Here is a 9,535-nt window from a genome sequence, read left to right as displayed (position 1 = left end):
CAGCCGTGCACTGCAAAGCTTTAGAGATTTTGGTCCTTCTCTACATTCCAGGCTCTGAGGACACTGAAAATGGTTACAATGGGCTTTGCATCTCGCTGTCCAGTTGTATTTCTGGACAACTGTGTGAGGGAACTGGTCAGACTGGGGAGCCAACTCAGAGCTGCCAGGGAGACCATGGCAAAGCATCACTGGATTAACAGAGCATCGTGAATAGCAGCAAATGACAAAACAAAATGTATCCGGAATCCTTATTTACATACTTGTATCTATGGCGCAGGGATTTGTCCTTTCCTCTCCCCACCATACCAGCCATGTGAACTTTGCCAGTTTTGCTGGTTGTGCTCCAGCCGGCAAGAACAGAGAGGATCTTTAATGTCCTCGTACAAAACTAAAGCACCACAGGAGAGGAAAGAGTGGGTTCCCTGGGGGATTGGTGGCGGTGGGAGGACATGCAGGGTCTGGTGATGCAGAGCAATAACCATCCAGATACACAACCCATCCACAGAGCTCAGAACGGGTCTGGAGGCAGGCACCACATCTGCCTTTCCCTTTGGGAACTGGAGATAAAGAGGTTAAATGATGACCTGTGACCACCACGGGAATTTATCCGCTGGCTCTGCCTCATTAGGCCCTTGCTCCTTTGCTCCTCCACCGCTCTGCGGTGTCTTCATTTCACTTCCCACCCCGGAATTACACTCTGCTCCCATTAGGGAGCCTCGCTGGCGTGTATTTCACTGGGAAAGCTCTAAGCCTGCCGCAGTAAATCTCTCCTGGGTCACGGGGGGTCTCATTCCAGCCCAGCAATGTTTTCGTGTCAGCCCCGCAGAGATCTCCTGGGAGGCCCAGGGCTCACAATTGGCATTTTGATGGTGTCTGCGCTCTCCAAACCAGACCCCGACCCTGGCAGATCGCTGCAGCTTGCTCCTAACATCACGAAGTGCGATTGCCGGGTGCAATCAGCCATGATGGGGCAGCGAACGGCGCATTCGCCACACCTTGTCATTACCTACCACTGCTTTTGGGGATAGAACCCCAAAATCTTTGCTCAGCCAAAGCTGCAGGACCCAGGGACATGGCTTCTTACCCAGGAAAGCCTTCTGTTTGTCGTCTTTGGTGGCCGTTCAGCTCACTTATTTTTTTCTCTCCTGGGTATTGTCCTTTCCAGCTTTGTGGTGGCCCCAGTTATCCCAATTCTCTGTCTGCTCCGGCTCATGCAATGCCAACCAGAAAATGGGAAACACCACTTCATGGATGCTGCTGCCCCACTCCTCTGGGCAGGGCTTTCCCACATCAGCATCCCCAGTAACACCATGAAGTCATTGGTGGGATAAGACACTGCTCAGAGTGAGCCACTGCAATGGAACAGTTGAGTTGTTAGAGTTGTTATTTTTTATTAACAAAAAAATAAATTAAGGAGATACATATATAGATAAAGTAGATGAAACTCTGGGTTCTTTACACCAAGCATCTACACAATGCTCGGGCATCGCCCTGTGCCACACAGTCGACATGGTGCAAACCATGGTTACTTTGATTACTACCAGGCCTATTTGGTTTACAGGAAAATGATTAGGAATAGGCTAAAACAAACAGAAATGAGAGTGTCTCCAAGGCGGCTGCATTGCCCGAGCTAAACTGGCACAAGGTCGTGTGTAAAGAGGCTTTGGTTGTTTGTAAATAGAGAAATCCTTCAGATCCTGTCGGGAGAATTCCTCCAGAAGCGCAAGGCACCGCTCGCTTCCAGCTGGGCCTCCCGAGAGGTGCGAGTAGGACAACAACAAACTGTAATGTATCGTTAGCCTGCTTTAGGAGTTATTTATTCCATAGTGGAAATCATACTATGATTTCAGCTCCCAGTTGCATCAGCTTTCTCTTGGCTGAGTGAGGATACACCCCATTAGCACAGCCCCTACTGTACCAAGAGACTTGGGTGACTGCGATGGCTCTCATTACATCCCTCACCTTTTTGTGGTTTAGAGGCACAAGAAACACCAGCAAGATGCCCTAAATTAAGCAGCTCAGGTCACCTTTCGAGAGGCAAATAACTGTGGCCAGGTGGGAAGGGGACCAGGTGGCCGCATATCTGCTCTGTGGGAGAAGTGACGTCCTCCACCAGGGTGTGAAAATGCCTGAGATGAAATCAGGCATTTAATTTTTCCTAAGCTAAGCATGTAAATGAGACCGGCACAATGAGTCTGTGTTTCCCCATCCGTTCCGTGGCAGAACATTTTTGGGTTGAAGCGTCTGCGACGTGACTGATGCAGCGATTCACTGCTGTCAGAGCCGTGCTTCAGGAGCCAATGCTGCAGCACTGGAGGTGGCAGGGGGTAACCTCAGCCCCCAGCTCTGCCCCAATCTGGTGTCACTGGTGTCGCTGGCAGTGGCTCTTCCACCACTGCAAACGGGCTGACACCCACTGACAGTCGTATCTGTTAATGTTAGCATGTGGACAGCTGAACCAGACCTGGGCTCCTGTCGTCCCCAGTGATGGCTCCATGAAGAGTGGATGGAGCAGCCCTGCCTCCCTGCAGCGCTGGGCTTGACCCAGATGTCTCCTGAAATATTGCTGCTGGACATCAGATAGCCTGGCCTTTTCTTTTTTTCCAGTGCGATCTTCTGAATGATTAAGCGATAACTTAATTCATGGTAAGAATTGTAATGTCTTATGACTGAAATTTCCCAAATATTCAGCTCCATCATACCCTGAGAATGTCCTGAGAAAACAGCACCTGGCTGCCAGCTCCTCTCACACCTCTGCCCACTCAGCCCAGCCTCTCCTGGGAGAGGACAGGATGGGAATTGGGAAGTGCCCAGCAAATTGCAGGATCAAACGTCTGCCTTTCAGCAGCGAGACATGAGTGGGACAAACACCCTGCACCATGGGATGCCTTTCACACTTAATACTGATACAGGTACAGGATGCTCTGCAGGGGCCAGCTGGGTGTAAAAAACAATAAAACGCGACATAACCTCCCAAATACTCAGAAAAATGAGAGGACCTGAGTATGTACCTGCTGGGCTCATGCAATAGTTGCTCCCCAAGCCCACCGCCGTGCTCCAGAGCTGCCGGTGGCACCATGGCCGCACTGGCTTTCATCCCAGACAGTCACCACACTGAAATTCTGCATCATCCAAAATAACCCAGAAGAGATTTTGAGGAGGGTTGTGCCCAGGTTTTCAGTTGTTTGTAAAAATGACATCCCATCACCTGGTGACAACAGCTCCAGCAGCCCTGAGTCCCATCACAAAACACCCTTTAATTCTCCTTTCTGCCTCTAACTGCTCCGGTTCCTGCCAGGGCTGAACTGCAAGGCGACCAACGGAGCACACACAGCAGCCCTCAAAGCGCCGTGTATGTGGTCAGGAGCTCCTGCTGCTCCCGGCAGAGCTGAACCGGGGTCTGACTGTCAGTGCCAAGCAAGGTTTTGCTCATTTTTTTTAAACTCAGGCTATTTTTGTACCTCTTTTGGCAGAAATCAGGAGGGAAAAAGAGTTTAAAAAAAAAACCTCTTGCGTTTGATGCCTCCCTCTGCTACAAAGGGAAAATGTAAATTTCTTTGGGTCACAATCTTGCCTATTAAAGTTATCTTAGAAAATACGTATAGTTACAATCAAACCAACTTCTCCCCAGGATAAATGCTGCAGGTCGTTTGTTCTGCAGAGTTGATGGAGGATTTTAATATGGCAGCTACAGTAAAAAAGCAGATCCTGAAGATGACCTCTTTTGTAAGGTTGGTGCATTGCACACAAAAGATTTCCAAAGCAGCTCCTGCTGCTGAATTCAAGCCAAAACTCTTAATATTTCCCACACAACCAGAGTGTGATCTTATCACCGGAGCCACCGTCAAAGCCCGTGCACTGGCACAGCTCCTTTGCTACTGTTGAGAGTCTCAATTCGAGAAAATTTAGAGTAACAATGATCCCTCCCAAAGCACATCATTACTCTTTATTCTGTATTTGCCTTGGTAGCTCCACCATTAAAAATGAGGAGGACAACCCAAGGAAAGCCATCACTTCAACACCCCCAGGACCACGCTCTAAGTGATGAGCAGGAGCTTCTCCAGCCAACCTCTATTGGAAAGCAGACTTCAGCCTATTAATTTTCCAGTGTTCCCACAGTTTTGAGCGCTTTTGTTCCCACTGTTGTAAGACAAATTTCTCACCCGCTCTTCATCACGAGCTCGGCAGCGATGTGACATCCCCCCGGCCGCAGACTCATCCATCGCTGGGGGATGTCTCGTACCTGCTCGGTGCTGGGCTCACTGGTACCAGGCAGGAGGAGGAACTGGAGCACCAGTTAATGCACACAAAAGCATAGAAAAAAAACCTGCTGTGATTTACCCGCACAGAGTTCAATAAACATTAGATCTGATGGCACTCATCGTTTTTTCATAGCATGCTCGATTACTGCTTCAGTTATTGCTCAAATGACATCATTCCTGGCACAGGAATTGATTGATTTTTTAATGAATATTCATATGGCATTTCAGCCAGGAGTAGGCATTAATATTCCAAGAAAGAAGAATGAAACGTACATCCTAATTTAATGAATGATTGTAAATATGTATCTGATGGATAATGTGACGATGAGCATTTAAAAAGGCATCCATAGTCACCTCGGGTGCTTTGCTCAGGAGCAGAGGGGCAACCAGGATGCAGGGAGGGCAAACAGGGCAAGGGAGAGGTGGGACCAGGCCACCCCATCAGGGGGCTTCTACCCAGTTTGTCACAACATGGATCTTTCAGGTTGGGGTTTGTCACCCAGCCCAGCCCGCATCTCGAATGCCCTGAGAGGAATAATTTCATTATTACTATTAAATTGATAACGCCTACTGACTCCAGGTGATACTGGGGCTGCAAAGCACTGGAAAACATCGATGAGAGTGAGCAGCGAAGCTCTCCATGAGGTGACGAACAAGGGAGACAGCAGAGAGCACCCATCCCATGCTCGCTGGGTGCTGAGCACCCATTCTGTCCCCCCGGGGGCTTGTTCGATCCATCCCTGCCAAGACGGGCAGGTAAAGCATCGGCTCTGTCCTCCATGGAACTCTGTCACGTTCAATACCCTTCACTGCACTACAGATTCAAGGCTCGTGGTCCCCGAATGTACATGTATTTGTCAGACACTCCTAAGATGTCTCCCTGTTCCGAGCGCTGATCCTCTGTGAAGGCAAGAGTCGTAGTGCTCGAACAGCGACCATGGGCGCAGTTCTCTGGCTCGGGAAGGTGTTAAAATGGTGCTCAGAGCCTCCGAAACAAGCGTTTAATTTAAATGCGCGTTCAGTCCTGTGGGGAGAGCGCACACCTGAAGCATCTCCTGGAAGCAGCGCTTAAATCAGGGCATTGCCATTAAAGCCAGCGAGGTGACAGGCGTGAAAGGCTATTTATACCCAGTGGCTCGCCACTGTGCAAGGGAGAGCACAGGCCCTTCTGCTGACACAGCAGAAACGTGCCCCAGCCTCAAGTGAATATTTAGGAATATCCTAAATTCACTGCAATCAAACTAAAATGTCCCCTGTACCGAGACCAAAAAGCAGGGACCGCAACAGGCACTGAACTTGGGGGGTTTTTCCCCTCTCTAATCAAATAAACAACTTGCTAGTCCCCTTAGCCGCTGGCAGGGGAAAAAAGACACCTTTGCAAGCCAATTCCTGCAGTTCTGAGTGAGGAAAAGAGGGAAGGAAAGCTGCTCTGCTGTCCCCAGCGCCCTGGCAGAGCAACCCTGCAGCCAAGGCTCCCGTTTGCACATCGAGATGCGTGGGACCGAGTTTGCCGATAAAAATATATACAGAGTTATGCTTGGTATGGAACAAGCAGGCAGTAGCTGCCGAAGACTTCCCAACATCCTGCTTTTGACTGGCCTCCAACATACCAAAACAAAACAAAATTCAGTTGGCATCTCTGCAGATTGAAGCAAGTTTTCTCTCTCCTTTTTTTTTTCCTGCAGAATTGCTGAACAAACGTTTCAATACTGTGCCACCACCCCCGCTTTCTCCCCTGAAATCATGCGCTGGGAGGATGCAAAAGATGTCCAAGGTCATGTGGAGGCTGTGAACAACACTGGCCAGTGCCCATCTCTGTCCTCTGTGGTTTTGCTGCCCCGTGTCAACCAATGCCACCATGGGGTGGCTTTTCCACAGGGGCTGAGCCGCAGGGATGGGCCCCGCTTGTGTCTTATTATGCTGGGGGCTTTTGGACCGCCTCTACCTGGGCAAAATCCCACAGCAACAGCCTGAAATGAGAGATTTCAGGATTTGGCCTCATATTTCTTGTGCCACGCACCAACACAAAGTGACATACATCTTCTGTACGTACGCACATTGCAGCTTGACCCGACGAGCGTTGCTCTCAGATGTTTTATTTATTTCCCTGAGAGCAGGCAGTTTTGACCGAGCACAACACAAGCTGAAATCCTGACCTCGCTGAAAGCACTGAGGGCTTGCCATTGATTCCGGCAGAACTGGACGTTTATCCCGAGCTATAACCACATTACAGGTCTCGGTTCGTGCTTCAGTTCTTTGTCAGTGCTTGATGCTTTAAAAGAAGAGACCAATACAGCCTCTTCATGCATGCTCAACATTCCCAAAGAACAGAAAAAGCAGCATCAGTCCCCTCCTGTCCTCTCTGTAAGCAGTGCCAGTCCTTGAAGCGTGAAATTTGCCTGCCCTTATTGTAGCACGTTGCTATCGTGTCGTTACCGATCATAAAAATTATCCTGTGTTTTCTCAGAACCAGGCACCGCGTTCATCCCTTTCTGAAGGCGTTCCCAATGCGGGACTATAGGCAGAATTTAAACAAACAATCTCTGTGGAAACCATCCCCTGCTATTGCAGAAAGAAGTGCACTCCCCTGGCCTTGGATAGCCAGATTTCACAAATACACCTCTTTCTGTGATTTTTTCACCTGGCCAGCACTGCAAAGCCCCGACAGCAGCCCCCGCAAGCACAGCAACAGCTACTTTGCAACCCAGCCCTCCCATGTACCCAGAGGAGCTCTTTGTACACTGTCTTAATCAGTACATAAAATGCTTTCAGTGAAATGCTGCCTTCTTCTGTTTATTTGTCACAACTGATGCTCTGGTGAACAGTAAATAGGAAATTTGTTGGCAAATCAGCACTGCCGGTGTGGTTCATTAGGAAAGGCTGAAGCACGAGCGAGCTGCCTGCGAGTCCCCGCTGTGCCTCGTGCTGGACCCTCAGTCCTTGAAGCTCAGCAAGTTGTAAAAACCCTAAAGGCACATAAATCGCTCCTAAACCCAACCTGGCAAAACCAAGACAGCGCCTGTCTACTTAATTCTTATCAGTAAGGACAGAGTTGTTATAAAGATGCGGGCTGATTAAATCAGTGCAGTAGAAGAAGAATTTACCATCAGTTTTGCTCCAAAAAATGTCGCATTTAAAGAGTTCGTTTTAGCTGCACCCCCAGCCCCGCTGCATTGCACAACGCCGGGTTCATGTTTGCCACCAGACACTTTGCAGTCAGCCTCACATGGAAAAGGAGGAAGTAACAGTGCCTACGTTGAAAATAACTGCGAGCAAACGCGCTTCCAAGAAGCTATTAAGCAGTGTTCATTTGAAGTTTAAATGAAAAAAAAAAAAGGAAAGAAAACCTTGGAAGAATTTTTCTTGGCTTGGAGCCTTTTATGAAATTCAGCTTTTAAGTGAAACATGTCCAGGCAACACCAATAACACAGCAAAGCCAGGCTGCATGCAGCGCTGTGATGGATGGAGCAGGGATCCAAGTCCCCTCCCTGGACACTGTCCCCTTCCCCACCCCGGGTAGCGATGGAGGGGGTGCTCCATCACCCCCCAAACCCCTTCCCCTGGCCAAGGTGGGCTTGGGCCCCAAATCACAGAGGACACGAGGGTCACCCTGTGCTGGGTCCCCGTACCAAGGACACTGGCAGGACGCACGCCAGGACACGGCCCGGCGGCTTCAGACACCCTCGATATCCCAATAAACGCGCAGGCATCATTAAAGTAACCGCATAATTTAAAAATGCACACCGCCGTAATTTGTTTTGTAACCACTGCTCATTTTTAGAGGCAGGGAGATAAGGCTCCTCTGAAAAAAAAAGAAAAAGCAGCTCTTTGCCCATCTAAATTCTCCCCATTACTGAGCATAATGGTTTGCAACAACAAATTTATTCCGCAGCATCTCCTGTGCTCTTTTTTGTTTGAAAAAGCCACAAACAGATTGTGATTTTCTCTAACGGATTCACCATCTGGGAAATTTTTCATGCAACTCCTTTCCTCACTGGGAGCAAGTTACTCAGAGGGGAATTCCCAGCAGAGAGCCACTCTGAAGGGATGGGTGGTTCATTTAATTAGCATGCATAATCTTGACGTCCTTACTCAGGCAAAACTCTCACCAGAGCCAACGGGAGATTGGTTGTGGTTTTTTTTTTAAAAAAGAACCAGCTAAGGACTTTGGTATTTGTCTCTCGCTGTTACATACTGTATTTTCCATGCAGGGTAAAGTTGGCTTTTGGATGTATTAAAGCTGATTTACTACACCCTTGTGCACGCACGGTCAGGATGCGGCCCTTCCAGCCGCCTTTCGCACACTTACGCAGCTGGGGAACGTCACGCGTTTCTGGACGGCGTGTGAGGTGCAGGGCAGCGGGGAGAGGCTCTCCAAAACCTCACACCCACCAGCTCAGACAAGCATTGTGTTTATACAGCCCTTGTGTAAGTTATATCATCTTTTCTCACCCCCCCCCACTCCAGCAAATGAATTTATTGCTTGACAAAGATGTAGGAGATGCAGGGATGCTCCTTTCATCTACGTTCCCTTAAAGCTGCTCCTATGGCATCTTGAAGCGCAGCACACACACAGCAGCCCTGATTTCGAGCCACCCGAGCGCAGAGCTCAAACCCCGACAGCCCGGCTCTGCTCACACCTAAGCACGGGTTTGATAGCTGCACAAGATGATCTTACACTAAACAATTTTCACTGGCTCATTACTGGACAAAACTCTGCTTTGAAGTGACATTTTCTGGGCACGATGACTGCTTTGAAGCAGGAAGACAAAATTAGTGCAGAGAGTTGGCAGGTGAAGAAATGAGAGGGGTGGTGTTTTTTTTTCCTTCCCCCAGCAGCAGAGCTGTCCAGGAGCTATGGAAACCTTGTTTGGCTAAATAAAAACACAAAAAGATAACAAGGTTTCATATTTTCCAGCAACGTCTTCACTGGAACAGCACGCTATCTGTGTGTGCTAGAGGCTCCAGAACAGCCAAAGCCGTTCCTGAAAGTAAACGTGCTGTATTATTTTCCACAACTGGCAGTAAACGCTGTCTCCTGCCTCCCCAGGAGGGAAAGCAACAAAATCAGCAATTTATGAGCGCGCTGGGAAGAATTACAATGAGCTTTCAGCCAGGTGAGGTCCTTTAGGGTAAGGGGCCAGTTCCTTCTCCAGGGCCTGTTTGAGACCTAGACCTGCAGATTAGGTCAGAACCCAGCTTGCTCTCATGGAAAATGGCAATCTACTGGGCTACTGCCTAGAAGCTAGCAAAGACAGAAGAGATGTACTTAA

Source organism: Mesitornis unicolor, unplaced genomic scaffold (genome assembly GCF_000695765.1).
Source record: "Mesitornis unicolor isolate BGI_N332 unplaced genomic scaffold, ASM69576v1 scaffold40108, whole genome shotgun sequence".
NCBI classification, from domain to species: domain Eukaryota; kingdom Metazoa; phylum Chordata; class Aves; order Mesitornithiformes; family Mesitornithidae; genus Mesitornis; species Mesitornis unicolor.
The sequence above is the reverse complement of the archived record's forward strand: the minus strand, read 5'-3'. Positions refer to the sequence as shown.